Source organism: Schistocerca piceifrons, chromosome 2, assembly GCF_021461385.2.
Source record: "Schistocerca piceifrons isolate TAMUIC-IGC-003096 chromosome 2, iqSchPice1.1, whole genome shotgun sequence".
Lineage (NCBI taxonomy): Eukaryota > Metazoa > Arthropoda > Insecta > Orthoptera > Acrididae > Schistocerca > Schistocerca piceifrons.
Window position 1 is genome coordinate 1,053,246,619 of NC_060139.1, and position 17,143 is coordinate 1,053,263,761.

The 17,143-nt window shown below is 44.5% G+C and overlaps 1 protein-coding gene and 1 pseudogene across 1 annotated transcript in view; one reads left to right on the forward strand and one right to left on the reverse strand.

Moving 5' to 3' along the window:
* The window catches only part of LOC124776113 (homeobox protein aristaless-like), a 372,638-nt gene that overhangs the window by 292,232 nt on the left and 63,263 nt on the right, over positions 1–17,143 (forward strand). The window lies entirely within an intron of this gene.
* On the reverse strand, positions 13,962–14,079 carry LOC124778609 (annotated as a pseudogene).

Genomic DNA, 17,143 nt, shown 5'->3' on the forward strand with positions numbered 1-17,143 from the left:
TGGTCTGTAGTTAAAAAGGGTGGATAGCCATTCTAGCAGACGAACAAAAGCGGCAACTCATTTAACTTTTGTTCTGTGAATAAACGCTGTTTCAAAACACCAGCACATTGAGAATCTATCGAAAACATGTCGGTATTGCTACAATTTGCGGTAGTAAAATAACGAAAAGTGTCTTATTCGTGGTTAAAGATGTACTTTAATCGAAGACATTCTTGTCGGACAAAAAAGTTCCCTAAAGGAAGTAGCTCGCAAATTTTCTTTTATATTTTATAGATGACTGAGGCAAAGCTGCCTTTCAGTTATTTTGTGAATATGTCATTCTTTTCTATGCTTTTTATTTTGAGTGGTAGTTTGTTTTCCTAGGTGACAAACGTGTTTTGAAAATTTACTCGCATTTGCGTTTTCATGTTTAAATTCTAAATTACTGACAATGACGACTCACTTTTGAGAGACCACTCTTATATGTATATTAGATCGATCATGCTTCTGTTAAATTATTACGGAAGTCACAGAATCTTTTAGAAAGGAGGAAGAAATCTGTGGACGGGAAGAATCGAACCAGGAACCATTAGTTGCGTATTTGACAAATTCAACTCATAACCGCAGCGCCAACATCAGATTTCGTAGTTTTGCATTATAAGCTGTAACTTACAGCTCGTAAAAGCTTTAACCGCCGATAAGTCACTATCTGACCTTTCATTATAGTAACAATTAAAATAAATCGAACCAAAAACGAAGTGTTTGTATAAATCTTTCACACTGCGTATAGCATCAAAACAACGTCACGTTTGCAGGACTTCTTGTGAAATGAATGTTATCGGTTTCACTACCACACGAAAGAGTCGGGTTCAAATCCCATTACTGCCAAGGGCTTTTCCACGGTGGGTGCACCGGAACGAGGTATGCTCGCCGTTGTGAGGACAACCGAAGAGTTACTTAAATGAAAGTAGCAGCTCCAAGATCTGAAAATCTGACTTCGGCTGGGAGAGAGGGTGTGTTGATCGCATGCCCCTCCATAATACGCCACTGGCAGAGGATGACAAGGCGGTCGGTCGGCCTTGAGCGTTTCTCTGGGGTTCATCGCGGAGTTTTATCTACTGCAAGGAACAAGACTGCAAATATACCATTCCTTACTCAAAGAGAGTTGTGTAGCAAATATGAAGCAGTAGTTGCATTTCTTTTGCTGCCACGTGGTCATCATCTAAGATAACAAACTTTTTTCTACCGACATGATAGTGTTGCACAACTATCCAGTCTTCAGAGCACAAGTGTGGGATTTCAGTTTGGTGGTAAAAGCAGAGTGGAAGAGAACAATGTGTACATCTGACTAAAGCCGCATTTCGTTTTCAGCATCACTTCTGCATTCGATCAATCGAATATCAATCTCCACACTAATTACACTTTCAAACGATGATATTGGATTACTTAATAGTCGAAGTGAGATAGAATGTTAAAAAGTGGCATAGTCATATGTGTATATTGTTTTGTTCCACTTTACTTCCACCACTTCACTAAAATCTCCCTTTTGCACTCTGAAGACTGAGAGCTGTGCAACATTTTCAGTTTCGAAGAAAAAAGTTTGCTCTTCAGATAGTGTAATTATTTTAAGCACATAAAAATACAGCAATAAGTCACAACATTGTGGTTTTGGTCCTGTTATTTGGCTGTCTCATTTCTTCATATTACCAAAGTTCTTCTAGCGGACTTTGAATGGATGATCCTTCAAATGTTCCTCGTGGTAAGAGGCACACATTTTGGTGCGGTTCTGAGCGTCGCCGCTCACCTCGATGACTGTGTTTGTGAAGACGACTTTCGACCTAGTGCAGCAAAAAAGTGATTCACCCGAAAACCCAATACGTTTCCGTTCATCGACGATCAAATTGCGATGGTCCCGTGCCCGCTGCTTCCGCAATTGACGACGTCGTTGGGTCAGCATGTGAACACGTAGCGGTGTTCTGCTGCAGAGCTACCTGTCCAACAATGTTCGATAACAGTGTGCTCCGAAACACTTGTGCGTGCACCAGCATTGTGCTGTTTCGACAGAGGTGCCACCATCTGTCCTACTTTACGGAGCGGACAAGCCTTCACACCCCACGTTCTGTGATCAGTCGTGAACGTCCAACCATTTAGAGCCTACTAGTAATTTCACTGTCCTTCTACCTCTTTCCATAGATTCTCACGACAGTAGAACGTGAATATTCGACCAGCTTCGCCGTTTCCGAGATACTCGATCACAGACTATGTGTAATAATAATCTGCCCTTTCTCAAAGTCTCTTATCTCAATGGATTTCCCATTTGCAGCCCATATTTTTGCTAGGGTGATTCCCCGTCCTTGTCTGCTCCGCTTATTTACTTTTGTTACCGCGTCACGACCCCGCAACGGCACTAGCTAGCATCCAGCCTCGCAGTGGGCGGTGGACATAATGTTTTGGTTTATCGTTGTATGTACCCGCCTTCACCCTTCTTCCTAGCCAAGATCGTTTCTACTTTATACAGACTGGCTTTACGTCGTCGTTCCGCTGTTCTCTTAACGACTAAGGCATATGCTGCAAATATAATTGCGTCGTCTATCTCTAAAATGCTGTGAAACGTAACGATAGATAACGAAGGCCAACGATGGAAAAACTTTTTTGCTGAAAATACCTTATTCTTGTGTTTTTCAGGGTGGGAAATCCAACAAAACCGTATCACCCATAATTTCTTCACATTTCGCAGTTAAATTCGTTAAACTAAGCGATTTTTTAAAGAATTAACAGTTTTTATATAGTTAAAATAATTTAAAGAAGAGGTGTAATGAATATAGATGACGTTGGTAGCACTGCTGAAAAATATTTGCTGGTAAAAGAAAGTCGATTCAATTTTTGTGTTAACAGACGATGTTTTGTTTACTGTCAACCTAACCTCACTTTCCCGTTTCCTGTAAATATGCTCAGTACAATGTCTAATCGTGGTTGTAAAAACTCTGCTGTCACTTTTTGTTACATTTGTGGTGAATTTGTAATTAAAAATAGCCAACGAAACATTACAGACTTTGTGAAAAAGGTTTATCTGTCATACTTTGGATTTAAACTTAGTGGTCCAAATAAATCCACGGCTCCGCTTAAGGTATGTTAAGTGTGTGTTGAATATCTGAGAAAATGGTCCAAAAAGGAGAAAAAATCCTTTAGATTTGCTGTTCATATGATACAGAGGGAGCCAAGATATCATTCCGATAATTGCTACATTTGCATTTTTTATATTACCTGTCATAATTCGAAAAACAAGAACGTAATAAGCTACCTTAACCTTCCGTCCGACATCCGATCAGTAGCGCATGGTGTAGATTTGCCGGTTCCTGAACCACCAGATGATTTAATTTCTGTTCCAACAGAAGTATTTTCTGATGTACAATCTGATTTACATGAACCAAATGATGATGAATTCCATTGTAATACAGAAAGCCTACAGCCCAAATTGTTTACTCAGATCGAGCTTACCGATTTGGTTAGGGATCTGGGCTTAACGAAAGGAAAAGCTGAATTGCTTGGCTCCAGATTAAAAGAAAACAACTTGTTGGCAGTTGAAGCCAGCATATACATGTATAGAAAGAGAGAGCAGCAATTATCCAGGCTTTTTCAACAAGAAGATGATTTAGTGTAGTGCTCAGACATTCCTGGTCTGATGAATAAGTTTGGTATTGAATATAAAAAGGAAGATAGGAGGCTGTTTATCGATTTATCAAAAACTGGTTTAAAGGCTGTTTTATTACACAATGGTAACATGTATGTATCTGTACCTGTTGGACATTCTGTACACATGAAAGGAAGCTATGAAAATCTAGAAATAGTGCTAAATAAAACAGGCTATTCTTCTCATGGTTGGATGATATGTGGCGACCATACATGCTCCTTGGTCAGCAAGGTGGCTTTACCAAATTTCCATGTTTCTTAGAACATTCTACGCAAAAACCTTGTAGATCTAAAAACCGTACTCCTACCACCTCTACATATAAAGTTAGGCCTAATGAAATAGTTTGTAAAGGCTTTGCCTAAGGATGGACCATGTTTTAAGCATCTCTCCCAAAAGTTTCCACACCTTTCAGAAGCTAAACTAAAAGATGGCGTCTTTGTCGAACTTGGCATTAGAAAATTGATGTTTGTTGTTAACTTTGAATCCAAAATGACCTTAAAAGAGAAAGAAGCATAGGTATCATTCAAGCAAGTCGTTACAAAGTTCTTAGGACAGGAAAAAGACCGAGAATATGTTTCTATTACAGCTACAACGTTAAAGAAGTTTAAAACTTTATGATGTCTAATGAGCCTCAAAGTTCACTTTTTGAACGGTGACAATATTGGAGACGTTAGTGAGGAGTAAGGAGAGCGTTTTCACCAGGACGTTAAAGTGATGGAAAAACGCTACCAAGGCCTCTGGAACACCAACATGATGGGCGACTACTGTTGGTCACTTCACCGGAAAGTTCAGCAAGCGACTCATCGTAGAAAAAGTTATACAAGAAGCTTCAAAGAAAAAAAGAGAAAGAAAATACAAACCAATTCCAGCCGACAAGTGAAATCTCTAGCCGCACTGAGTAGCCGCGTGGTCTGAAGCGCCTTGTCACGGTCCGCGCGGCTCCCCCCGTCGGAGGTACGAGTTCTCCCTCGGGCATGGGTGTGTGTTGTCCTCAGAGTAAGTTAGTTAAAGTTAGATTAAATAGTGCGTAAGGTTAGGGACCGTTGACCTCGGCAGTTTGGTATCATAATTTCCAAACTTTGAAGCCTCCATTAACACATATCATTGTTTTAAGTAGCTTACTGTAAATACAAACCATGCTTATGTTGTAACAAAGAGTTTCATTAATTTCCCCGTTTACCGTATAGCATAGGATTTTTATACTGTATAATAAAAAACATATTGCTCTAAAACCACGGGTGATACAAAAAAAAACTAGGCTAGATTTGGATTCAGCTCATAAAAATCTATAAAAATCAGCTATCAAAGTAAAAAATATAAAAAAAAATTTTTTTCGTTGGCCTGTGTGATCATTTACTCGTACCAGCGTGACACAAAACGTACAGTGCATATCTGTGTATGATCATAACGTAATTTCATTCTACCTGCACAAAACATGAATAACTGCTTAATACATGAGAACCTAGATTTCTCAGCGTCGTGTACGACTTCATACACAACGGTAAGGAGAGATGGGCTAAAGAGTGGTGCAGTAACCGTCGTCATAGGAAAGATGGACAGGAGCAGAAATGATTAGGAACAAGTTAACACAGTAAGCAAAAGGTATACCAACAATGCAGCAAGAAAGAGAGTCCATCTGCACAACATCAATAAGAATGTGGCTCCATGAACTAAAGCGCAAATGATGGTGTTTGTGTCTGCATATCGTCATGTTGCGAAGTGGCTCCGAGTGTGAGTGGTTTGTGTGGCTGCCACCGGCCATTCTATATTGTGGCGTAAAGACCTGGTGGAGCCATGGTTCAGCGGAAGTGTTCCATTGGGGCTGCCAGATCCCACGCGAGCGCTATAGGCGTCTGATGGAAATTTACGATTTCTTTGCTACCTTTATGACACCAGTATGGTGGTATCGATAGGTGACACCACACTCAGACGTTTAAAATAACAGTTACAAAATAATCAACTTTTACGAAATTAGAACTAATTTTGCATACCTTCAGCTGCTGACGGGCGTTGATGTATATCAACAGGGTCAGGTGAAAATGTGTGCCCCGACCGGGACTCGAACCCGGGATCTCCTGCTTACATGGGAGACGCTCTACCTATCTGAGCCACCGAGGGCACAGAGGATAGTGCGACTGCAGGGACTATCTCCACACGCCTCCCGCGAGACCCACATTCTCACCTTGTTAGTCCACACACTACATTCGTAATGTCCCACCCCAATACACTCATTACGCGTGGAAGACATTATTACCAAGTTTTGTAAGAATTCGGAAAATATCTACATCTACATCTACATCTACATGATTACTCTGCAATTCACATTTAAGTGCTTGGCAGAGGGTTCATCGAACCACAATCATACTATCTCCCTACCATTCCACTCCCGAACAGCGCGCGGGAAAAACGAACACCTAAACCCTTCTGTTCGAGTTCTGATTTCTCTTATTTTATTTTGATGATCATTCCTATCTATGTAGGTTGAGCTCAACAAAATATTTTCGGATTCGGAAGAGGAAGTTAGTGACTGAAATTTCGAAAACAGATCTCGCCGCGACGAAAACCGTCTTTGCTTTATGACTTCCATCCCAACTCGCGTATCATATCTGCCACACTCTCTCCCCTATTACGTGATGATACAAAACGAGCTGCCCTTTTTTGCACCCTTTCGATGTCCTCCGTCAATCCTACCTGGTAAGGATCCCACACCGCGCAGCAATATTCTAACAGAGGACGAACGAGTGTAGTGTAAGCTGTCTCTTTAGTGGACTTGTTGCATCTTCTAAGTGTCCTGCCAATGAAACGCAACCTCTGGCTCGCCTTCCCCGCAATATCATCTATGTGGTCTTTCCAACTGAAATTGTTCGTAATTTTAACACACATGTACTTAGTTGAATTGACAGCCTTGAGAATTGTACTAGTTATCGAGTAATCGAACTCCAACGGGTTTCTTTTGGAACTCATGTGGATTACCTCACACTTTTCGTTATATAGCGTCAACTGCCACCTGCCACGATATACAGCAATCTTTTCTAAATCGCTTTGCAACTGATACTGGTCTTCGGATGACCTTACTAGACGGTAAATTACAGCATCATCTGCGAACAACCTAAGAGAACTGCTCAGATTGTCACCCAGGTCATTTATATAGATCAGGAACAGCAGAGGTCCCAGGACGCTTCCCTGGGAAACACCTGATATCACTTCAGTTTTACTCGATGATTTGCCGTCTATTACTACGAACTGTGACCTTCCTGACAGGAAATCACGAATCCAGTCGCACAACTGAGCTTGTGTGCATCTGCACAGAAGAAGAAGGTCATGGTCGGTATTGCCAGAACGTTGCAGTTCTAGACTTTCATGCTTGTGGCGCTCGGAGAGACTTGTATACGATAGGTGCATCATGTAATACAAGCTGTTGAGAAGATGGTTGACGAATGGAATGGGAACGACTGCTTGGTCTGTATTGTTCGGACAAGGGACCAGTGGCTGGAGAGACAGAGAGGTGTCGAGTTCCTGGCGGTGTTCGGAGGAGGGAAACAATTGTCATTTCCCATTTGCGGCGATTCTGGCGTGTTGATTATTTTCATTACGGCCGGCGCGTACCGACCACCAATTGGGCCGGCCGAGACGTGCAATTCACTTAGGAGAATTAGGGTCCAGGCGCTGTCATTAGGGCGAGGCGCCCCCAAGGACGGCTAACCGGAGGAAAACGCGGATCTCTCCTCTCCTCTCGTGGCGTTCTGTTTGTCAGCGGCTCGGCCCCGCGCTGTAATGAAAACCGGCGATCGGCCCTTTCCGGGGCCTGCGGGCCGGTTGATTGCCGGCGGCGTGTTTGCGCTGCGCTGCGTGGCGCGGCTGCCCGCGGCCGGAAACCCGGCGCGGTGCCCGCGGCCGGTGGTTACGCCGGCCTAATGTGGCGGCGACGTACGGCGGGCGCCGTAATGGCGCCTAATTCGACGGCCGGCCGCGACGCGCCGTGACTTACGGGTCCGAGGGGTGTCCATGTCGGACCAAAGACACTCGCCAGAGGCACACGAACAATGTGTCTTTACGTAAGTCTGCAGGCTTTCATGGCCGTTGTCACTGAAGTTAAAATCTGCTGGGTTATTAGGCCGCGTCATGTTTCTTCCAAAATGTTCGACGTTCCGACCCCTCTGCTGGGATCTTCTTCAGGATCGTTTGGTGTTCACTACTGCTAGAATACTGTCAGAGTCGAGTGTCACGTCCACTTCCTAGATGTGTTAGTGTACAGAAGAGTTGTAGCATCGCGTTTTAGTACCTGAATAGCGTAAATTCGCGTAGTCGTTTGTCTACTGTTTTGTTTTGAACGGCCAGTGTCGGTTGGTCGCAGTCAGTGTGCTCCCTGCCGCCGTTGGATAAGCAGCTGAGCAGCAAGTCGTATACTCCTAGCTCACTCATTTGTTACATAGTTTAATTCTTAATTTCTTTGCGTGTTTTTGGTTCTTGCATTGTTTAATTCATAAATTTCGGGCGTATTATAGTATTTGAGAGTGTAGCATCGTGTTTTAGTACCTGAATAGTGTAATTTCGCTTAGTCTCCTTCCGCCGCCGAGCAGTGTCAGCAGTGCGCAAGTAGCAGCATTACTGCATTTACTAGGCAATCTTGTATTTTAATAACCGTTTAAATTTTGTCGATTTGTTTGCGCTCTCTGTAGATTAGTTCAGACGTTCTTTGCAAAACAGTTTTTAGCATGGATAGGGACTGCAACTGCTGTGTTCGGATGCAGGCTGAGTTGGCATCCCTTCGCTCCCAGCTTCAGTCAGTGTTGGCTTCGGTCACACAGCTTGAGGCTGTTGCCAATGGGCATCACTGTGGGGGTCCGGATGGGGGTTTGTCGGGGACGGCCAGCTCGTCCCACGCATCCCCTGATCGGACTAAGACTGTGGTTGCCCGGGATACTGCCCGCATTGAGGCTGATCCCTCACCTGTGGTAGAGTGGGAGGTCGTTTCAAGGTGTGGCAGGGGGCGAAAGACATTCCGGAGGGCTGAACGGAAAGCCTCTCCAGTTTGTCTGACGAACCGGTTTCAGGCTCTGTCTCAGGCTGATACTGATCTTCGGCCTGACATGGCTGCTTGTCCTGTTCCAGAGGTTGCCCCTCAGTCTGCAAGATCCGGGCAGTCGCAGAGGGTGGGCTTACTGGTAGTTGGGAGCTCCAACGTCAGGCGCGTAATGGGGCCCCTTAGGGAAATGGCAGCAAGAGAGGGGAAGAAAACCAATGTGCACTCCGTGTGCATACCGGGGGGAGTCATTCCAGATGTGGAAAGGGTCCTTCCGGATGCCATGAAGGGTACAGGGTGCACCCATCTGCAGGTGGTCGCTCATGTCGGCACCAATGATGTGTGTCGCTATGGATCGGAGGAAATCCTCTCTGGCTTCCGGCGGCTATCTGATTTGGTGAAGACTGCCAGTCTCGCTAGCGGGATGAAAGCAGAGCTCACCATCTGCAGCATCGTCGACAGGACTGACTGCGGACCTTTGGTACAGAGCCGAGTGGAGGGTCTGAATCAGAGGCTGAGACGGTTCTGCGACCGTGTGGGCTGCAGATTCCTCGACTTGCGCCATAGGGTGGTGGGGTTTCGGGTTCCGCTGGATAGGTCAGGAGTCCACTACACGCAACAAGCGGCTACACGGGTAGCAGGGGTTGTGTGGCGTGGGCTGGGCGGTTTTTTAGGTTAGATGGCCTTGGGCAAGTACAGAAAGGGCAACAGCCTCAACGGGTGCGGGGCAAAGTCAGGACATGCGGGGACCAAGCAGCAATCGGTATTGTAATTGTCAACTGTCGAAGCTGCGTTGGTAAAGTACCGGAACTTCAAGCGCTGATAGAAAGCACCGAAGCTGAAATCGTTATAGGTACAGAAAGCTGGCTTAAGCCAGAGATAAATTCTGCCGAAATTTTTACAAAGGTACAGACGGTGTTTAGAAAGGATAGATTGCATGCAACCGGTGGTGGAGTGTTCATCGCTGTTAGTAGTAGTTTATCCTGTAGTGAAGTAGAAGTGGATAGTTCCTGTGAATTATTATGGGTGGAGGTTACACTAAACAACCGAACTAGGTTAATAATTGGCTCCTTTTACCGACCTCCCGACTCAGCAGCATTAGTGGCAGAACAACTGAGAGAAAATTTGGAATACATTGCACATAAATTTTCTCAGCATGTTATAGTCTTAGGTGGAGATTTCAATTTACCAGATATAGACTGGGACACTCAGATGTTTAGGACGGGTGGTAGGGACAGAGCATCGAGTGACATTATACTGAGTGCACTATCCGAAAATTACCTCGAGCAATTAAACAGAGAACCGACTCGTGGAGATAACATATTGGACCTACTGATAACAAACAGACCCGAACTTTTCGACTCTGTATGTACAGAACAGGGAATCAGTGATCTTAAGGCCGTTGCAGCATCCCTGAATATGGAAGTTAATAGGAATATAAAAAAAGGGAGGAGGGTTTATCTGTTTAGCAAGAGTAATAGAAGGCAGATTTCAGACTACCTAACAGATCAAAACGAAAATTTCTGTCCCGACACTGACAATGTTGAGTGTTTATGGAAAAAGTTCAAGGCAATCGTAAAATGCGTTTTAGACAGGTACGTGCCGAGTAAAACTGTGAGGGACGGGAAAAACTCACCGTGGTACAACAACAAAGTTAGGAAACTACTGCGAAAGCAAAGAGAGCTCCACTCCAAGTTTAAACGCAGCCAAAACCTCTCAGACAAACAGAAGCTAAACGATGTCAAAGTTAGCGTAAGGAGGGCTATGCGTGAAGCGTTCATTGAATTCGAAAGTAAAATTCTATGTACCGACTTGACAGAAAATCCTAGGAAGTTCTGGTCTTACGTTAAATCAGTAAATGGCTCGAAGCAGCATATCCAGACACTACGGGATGATGATGGCATTGAAACAGAGGATGACACGCGTAAAGCTGAAATACTAAACACCTTTTTCCAAAGCTGTTTCACAGAGGAAGACCGCACTGCAGTTCCTTCTCTAAATCCTCGCACAAACGAAAAAATGGCTGACATCGAAATAAGTGTCCAAGGAATAGAAAAGCAACTGGAATCACTCAATAGAGGAAAGTCCACTGGACCTGACGGGATACCAATTCGATTCTACACAGAGTACGCGAAAGAACTTGCCCCCCTTCTAACAGCCGTGTACCGCAAGTCTCTAGAGGAACGGAGGGTTCCAAATGATTGGAAAAGAGCACAGATAGTCCCAGTCTTCAAGAAGGGTCGTCGAGCAGATGCGCAAAACTATAGACCTATATCTCTTACGTCGATCTCTTGTAGAATTTTAGAACATGTTTTTTGCTCGCGTATCATGTCATTTCTGGAAACCCAGAATCTACTATGTAGGAATCAACATGGATTCCGGAAACAGCGATCGTGTGAGACCCAACTCGCCTTATTTGTTCATGAGACCCAGAAAATATTAGATACATGCTCCCAGGTAGATGCTATTTTTCTTGACTTCCGGAAGGCGTTCGATACAGTTCCACACTGTCGCCTGATAAACAAAGTAAGAGCCTACGGAATATCAGACCAGCTGTGTGGCTGGATTGAAGAGTTTTTAGCAAACAGAACACAGCATGTTGTTATCAACGGAGAAACGTCTACAGACGTTAAAGTAACCTCTGGCGTGCCACAGGGGAGTGTTATGGGACCATTGCTTTTCACAATATATATAAATGACTTAGTAGATAGTGTCGGAAGTTCCATGCGGCTTTTCGCTGATGATGCTGTAGTATACAGAGAAGTTGCTGCATTAGAAAATTGTAGCGAAATACAGGAAGATCTGCAGCGGATAGGCACTTGGTGCAGGGAGTGGCAACTGACCCTTAACATAGACAAATGTAATGTATTGCGAATACATAGAAAGAAGGATCCTTTATTGTATGATTATATGATAGCGGAACAAACACTGGTAGCAGTTACTTCTGTAAAATATCTGGGAGTATGCGTACGGAACGATTTGAAGTGGAATGATCATATAAAATTAATTGTTGGTACGGCGGGTACCAGGTTGAGATTCATTGGGAGAGTGCTTAGAAAATGTAGTCCATCAACAAAGGAGGTGGCTTACAAAACACTCGTTCGACCTATACTTGAGTATTGCTCATCAGTGTGGGATCCGTACCAGGTCGGGTTGACGGAGGAGATAGAGAAGATCCAAAGAAGAGCGGCGCGTTTCGTCACCGGGTTATTTGGTAACCGTGATAGCGTTACGGAGATGTTTAATAAACTCAAGTGGCAGACTCTGCAAGAGAGGCGCTCTGCATCGCGGTGTAGCTTGCTCGCCAGGTTTCGAGAGGGTGCGTTTCTGGATAAGGTATCGAATATATTGCTTCCCCCTACTTATACTTCCCGAAGAGATCACGAATGTAAAATTAGAGAGATTAGAGCGCGCACGGAGGCTTTCAGGCAGTCGTTCTTCCCGCGAACCATACGCGACTGGAACAGGAAAGGGAGGTAATGACAGTGGCACGTAAAGTGCCCTCCGCCACACACCGTTGGGTGGCTTGCGGAGTATCAATGTAGATGTAGATGTAGATGTAGAAGATCTGATAACACTAGTGCCGGCCGCGGTGGCCAAGCGGTTAAAGACGCTACAGTCTGGAACCGCGTGACTGCTACGGTCGCAGGTTCGAATCCTGCCCCGGGCATGGATGTGTGTGATGTCCTTAGGGTAGTTAGGTTTAAGTAGTTCTAAGTTCTAGGGGACTGATGACCTTAGAAGTTAAGTCCCATAGTGCTCAGAGCCATTTTTTGAACACCCTAGGTCACAGAGTGTACAGAAAGCCGACTAACACAAACAGATATTTATGTGCCACTTCGCACCACCACCCAGGCCAGAAGCAAGCAACACTCAACACTGTCTTCACGTGCCTCCTGTATTAGCGATGACGACAACTTGGAATCGGAGTTGAATTTTTTAAAGAGGACATTGAAGGCAAATGAGCATGATATTTATTCAATCGACAGGGCTTTTAGCCGGAATATTTATTTCGCTAATAAGAATGATGAGGAACCGCCTTCTCACTCCGTCAGGTTACCGTTCGTTTCTGGCATCACTGACCGCATACGCAGAATTTTGAAGAAAAATGGTATTCAGACATCTTTCTTTAGTCAAAACAAAATAAAAGACTTTTTCCGACGGAAAACGGATGGGCCTGATTACCTCCACAATGCGGACATCTATCAAGTGTCATATGGCTGTGGCAAAGTGGATATAGGCGAAACGGAAAGAACTGTTAAAGAACGCATTAAGGAACACGAACGGCACATGCGGCTAAAACAAAGTGCAAAATCGGCAGTAGCGGAACATTACGAGAACTGTGGCTCTGACATTGATTTTAATAACGTAGGTGTACTGGCTAAAGAAACAAACATTTATAGAAGAAAGGTCCGAGAAGCGGCTGAAATTTCTAAGAATGCATCTAATTTCAATAGAGAGGACGGCTATAGGCTTCCGGCATCACGGAAGTAAATACGCGGCCGCGTAGTGTGAGCGGCACAAACAGCACGCTGCAAGTCACCTCGGCGGACAATAATATTTTGGGTAAACATTCGCCCTCTCTTGCTCTGTCCGTTTCGAATCCAGCCACTGATGACGACCAACCAATAGCGGCAGCAGGCATTTCAACCAATAACCCTTCTCCGGCATAAATGTGCAAAAGTGCCTTTCTAACCAATGACGATGGACCGCCAACGGTATCCACAGGAGATGAGCTACCAACGCCCCTTCTTCTGCATCAGAACGGGAATTTTAGCCTTTGACTGTGGCCCACCAATGGTAGCCATTTGAATTTTAACCAATACTATCACTTCTCCAGCTAGGACGCCAGAAAACTCCCCCTTTATAAGTGGACGCGACACTCGTCTCTGACAGTGTTCTAGCAGTAGTGAACACCGAAACATCCTGAAGAAGATCCCAGCAGAGGGGTCGAAACGTCGAACATTTTAGAAGAAACATGACGCGGCCTAATAACCCAGAAGATTTTAACTTCAATGTGTCTTTGTCGGCTGTAGCGTGTACGCATTAGGATGCGTTCACAGTGGCACCTTGAGCACTCCGTCTTCAGGCCACAAGTGGCCCCATCCGATCGCCGTGTCATCCTCAGCTGAGGATGCGGATAGGAGGGGCGTGTGGTCAGCACACCACTCTCCCAGTCTTTACGATGATTTTCTTTGACCGGAGCCGCTACTAGTCGGTCAAGTAGCTCCTCAATTGACATCACCAAGCTGAGTGCACTCCGAAAAATGGCAACAGCACATGGCAGCCCGGATGGTCACCCATTCAAGTGCTGGCCACGCCCGACAGCGCTCAACTTCGGTGATCTGACGGGAACCAGTGTATCCACTGCGGCAAGACCGTTGCCGGCACCTTGAGCACTCGGCATTAAATCCTGAGCTCTGTGGAGTCGTGGTGGCGCCCACGAGAAATACGGGGCCGCAACGAACTTGTTACGTCACAACATTCACCTTGCCCGCCATACATCGCGAACACTCGCTCTGTGCAAAACTCATACGAAATGAATATGTCAATGAAAAGGTGGTTACTAAAGGTCTTTTCGTGTTTTATCGAGAGCTTGCATGTATTTAAACGCACATTTAACAGTTTCTGAACTCCTCTTGTAGTGGCGTGGCAAGACAGCCAAGCCACTCGGAGGTAGCCGAAAGGCACGCGTTAAGCTCACGCTGACTGGCGTGAGGTCTGAAACATTATAAGGAAATGAGAACTTAGAAAAACGGACGCAGTTGCTGTAATACTTAACTTTAATCCATAATTGTAGAACATCGCTCTTGATTGTACATGCTTCTTAAGATATATATCAAATGCTATGGCGCCTTGCTAGGTCGTAGCAAATGACGTAGCTGAAGGCTATGCTAACTATCGTCCTGGCAAATGAGAGCGTATTTTGTCAGTGAACCATCGCTAGCAAAGACGGCTGTACAACTGGGGCGAGTGCTAGGAAGTCTCTCTAGACCTGCCGTGTGGCGGCGCTCGGTCTGCAATCACTGACAGTGGCGACACGCGGGTCCGGCGTATACTAACGGACCGCGGCCGATTTAAAGGCTACCACCTAACAAGTGTGGTGTCTGGCGGTGACACCACACCTGTGAAATGAAATCCACTGCCCGCTGGAGATCACTGGTGGCACTCGTAAGACCTGTGTTGTGATGCACACTGCAGGGTTCGTATATCCCGTTGGCTGTGGCTTGTGACGTCACGCCACAGGTACAAAGTGCTACCACTAGGTGTCACACTCAGCGAGTCGTCTTTAGAGAGCCTGTATACAGAGACAGTGGCCATAGGTGAAGTTGCCCGTGATTGGTTGATTAGCTTTGGCACCATTTTTCTGCCAAACGTCTCTCGCGCTTCCTATGTTCGCCGTGCTTTTGAGTTGAATTGAAGTTCAGAGGACTTTTGGAAACGATTAAATGGTATCGGAGTTATTGAGAAACTTGTTATGCGTTGTGCATGCATGTTCGATTTAGTTGTATATCGTTTTTAGTACGTAATTAGCGTTTGCGATCTTAAATATGAGTTGAAATAATGAAGCGTTTTCTGATGAAGTCGGTAGGCCTACATGTTTGAAGTAAGAAGGCCTATTACAATTTACTGCATTTTTAAGCTCTTATTTCTTTAACAGTTCGTGCATACTGGTAGCATCACAAGCTTTTCTGAAGCCAATATCTGACAGTCGTTGCTGGAAACGGAAAGTTCCTGTCATTGTTGTGCCATGCTCATTTGACTTTATAGCGTCAAACTTTATTTCGTTCCGAATCAGAACACTAGGCATTATTTTGGTTTCAGTATTACTGCCTGACTGTTGACGCAGACAAGTTGTAAGCACGTTTTCCACAGTTATCGTGGTTGCTGGAACATTATTCGTAGTAAATAATTGTAGGTACTCTTGAAGACAGTTTTTAAAGAGACCTACTTACTGTGGGGTAGAAGGGATACGTTATATTTGGTTGTTATTACAGTAGCCTACATTTAACATTACCTGATTTTTGTAATCTTTTTCGTTTGTTATCTACGAGAGTTATTCAGTATATGGAAGAAAGTCGTAAACAGTTGCTTACTTGTGACACGCAAGAAGTTTGAAGACGTGACAAGAAGAACAAATACGTCTCACACTTTTTGCATGTGACAAGTAAACAACTGCTTACGACTTTCATTCATCTGATGTAATACAGGTACGTTAAATCTTTAGCGTTATACACTTCCGATACAAAACAAATGCTATACACTGTATTTTTTTATTTACGTTACTTTCATTGCAATATGTCTAGTAAACGAAGTTTAAAGGAGGTAAATGCAAGTACCGAATAATTTTTACAGCCACTGTATCAGATTTTCCTGTGCTGTACGTGGTAGGCTACTATGAGTATATTATAGCTGTAAAGAAAGGCATTTAACGAATGATTTCGCCATATTGTCTTGTGCTTTTGATTCGGTGAGTGTGTACTCCACTACTGAAGTCCCGCCCGCAGTTTGGCAGAAAAATGGCCACCGTATCGTCCGGTTGGCCACTCTCTCCCTATACAGGCTCTCTAGTCGTCTTCAGAGAGAGAGGGAGAGAGAGAGAGGGAGAGAGAGAGAGAGAGAGAGAGAGAGAGAATAGCCAACGCCGCTACTGCACGACAGCCATATTTCCGCCTAACTACGGCTGCACGCACAAGCGGACAACAGCTAAGTGGAAACTCCACTGTTACACCTCCGACACTGAAGCAAAAACATAATACAAAATTGTGGGAAATACGTTAGTAAACATGTTTTCAGTTAATATATATTTACAATACGAATAATAATCAGCATCTAATGGACACGTTGGCATCACTGTCCAAATGATACAGCTTATCGTCGACTCACTACTGCGCAGTACAACATAGACGAAGGTGACATGAGTCATGGAATGCCTCCTAGTATAGCGTCAGGCCGCCTTTTGCCCAGCGTAGTGTAACAACTCAAAGTGACGTGGACTTAACAATTCGTTGCAAGTCACTTGCAGAAATAGTGAGCTACGCTGCATCTATAGCCATCCACAATAGCGAAAGTGTTGTCGGTGCAGGAGTTTGAGCGTGAACTGACCTGTCGATTATGTTCCATAAATTTTCGATGGGATTCATGTCGGGCGATCTGAGTGGGCATAACATTTCCTCGAATTGTCCAGAATGTTCTTCAAACCAACCGCATACAGTTGTGGCCCACTGACATCACATTGTAGTTTGGGAATATGAAGTCCATGAATGGCTGAAAATGGTCTCCGAGTACCCGAACATGACCATTTGCAGTCAATGATCGGTTCAATTGGACCAGAGGACTCATCCCATCCTATTCCACGTATAAAAAAGGGCTTTTAAACTACTGTATTGAAATGAAACACTATTAGTTAATTCTTAACATAGAGGGCGTTACTTCCGTTACATGACGTA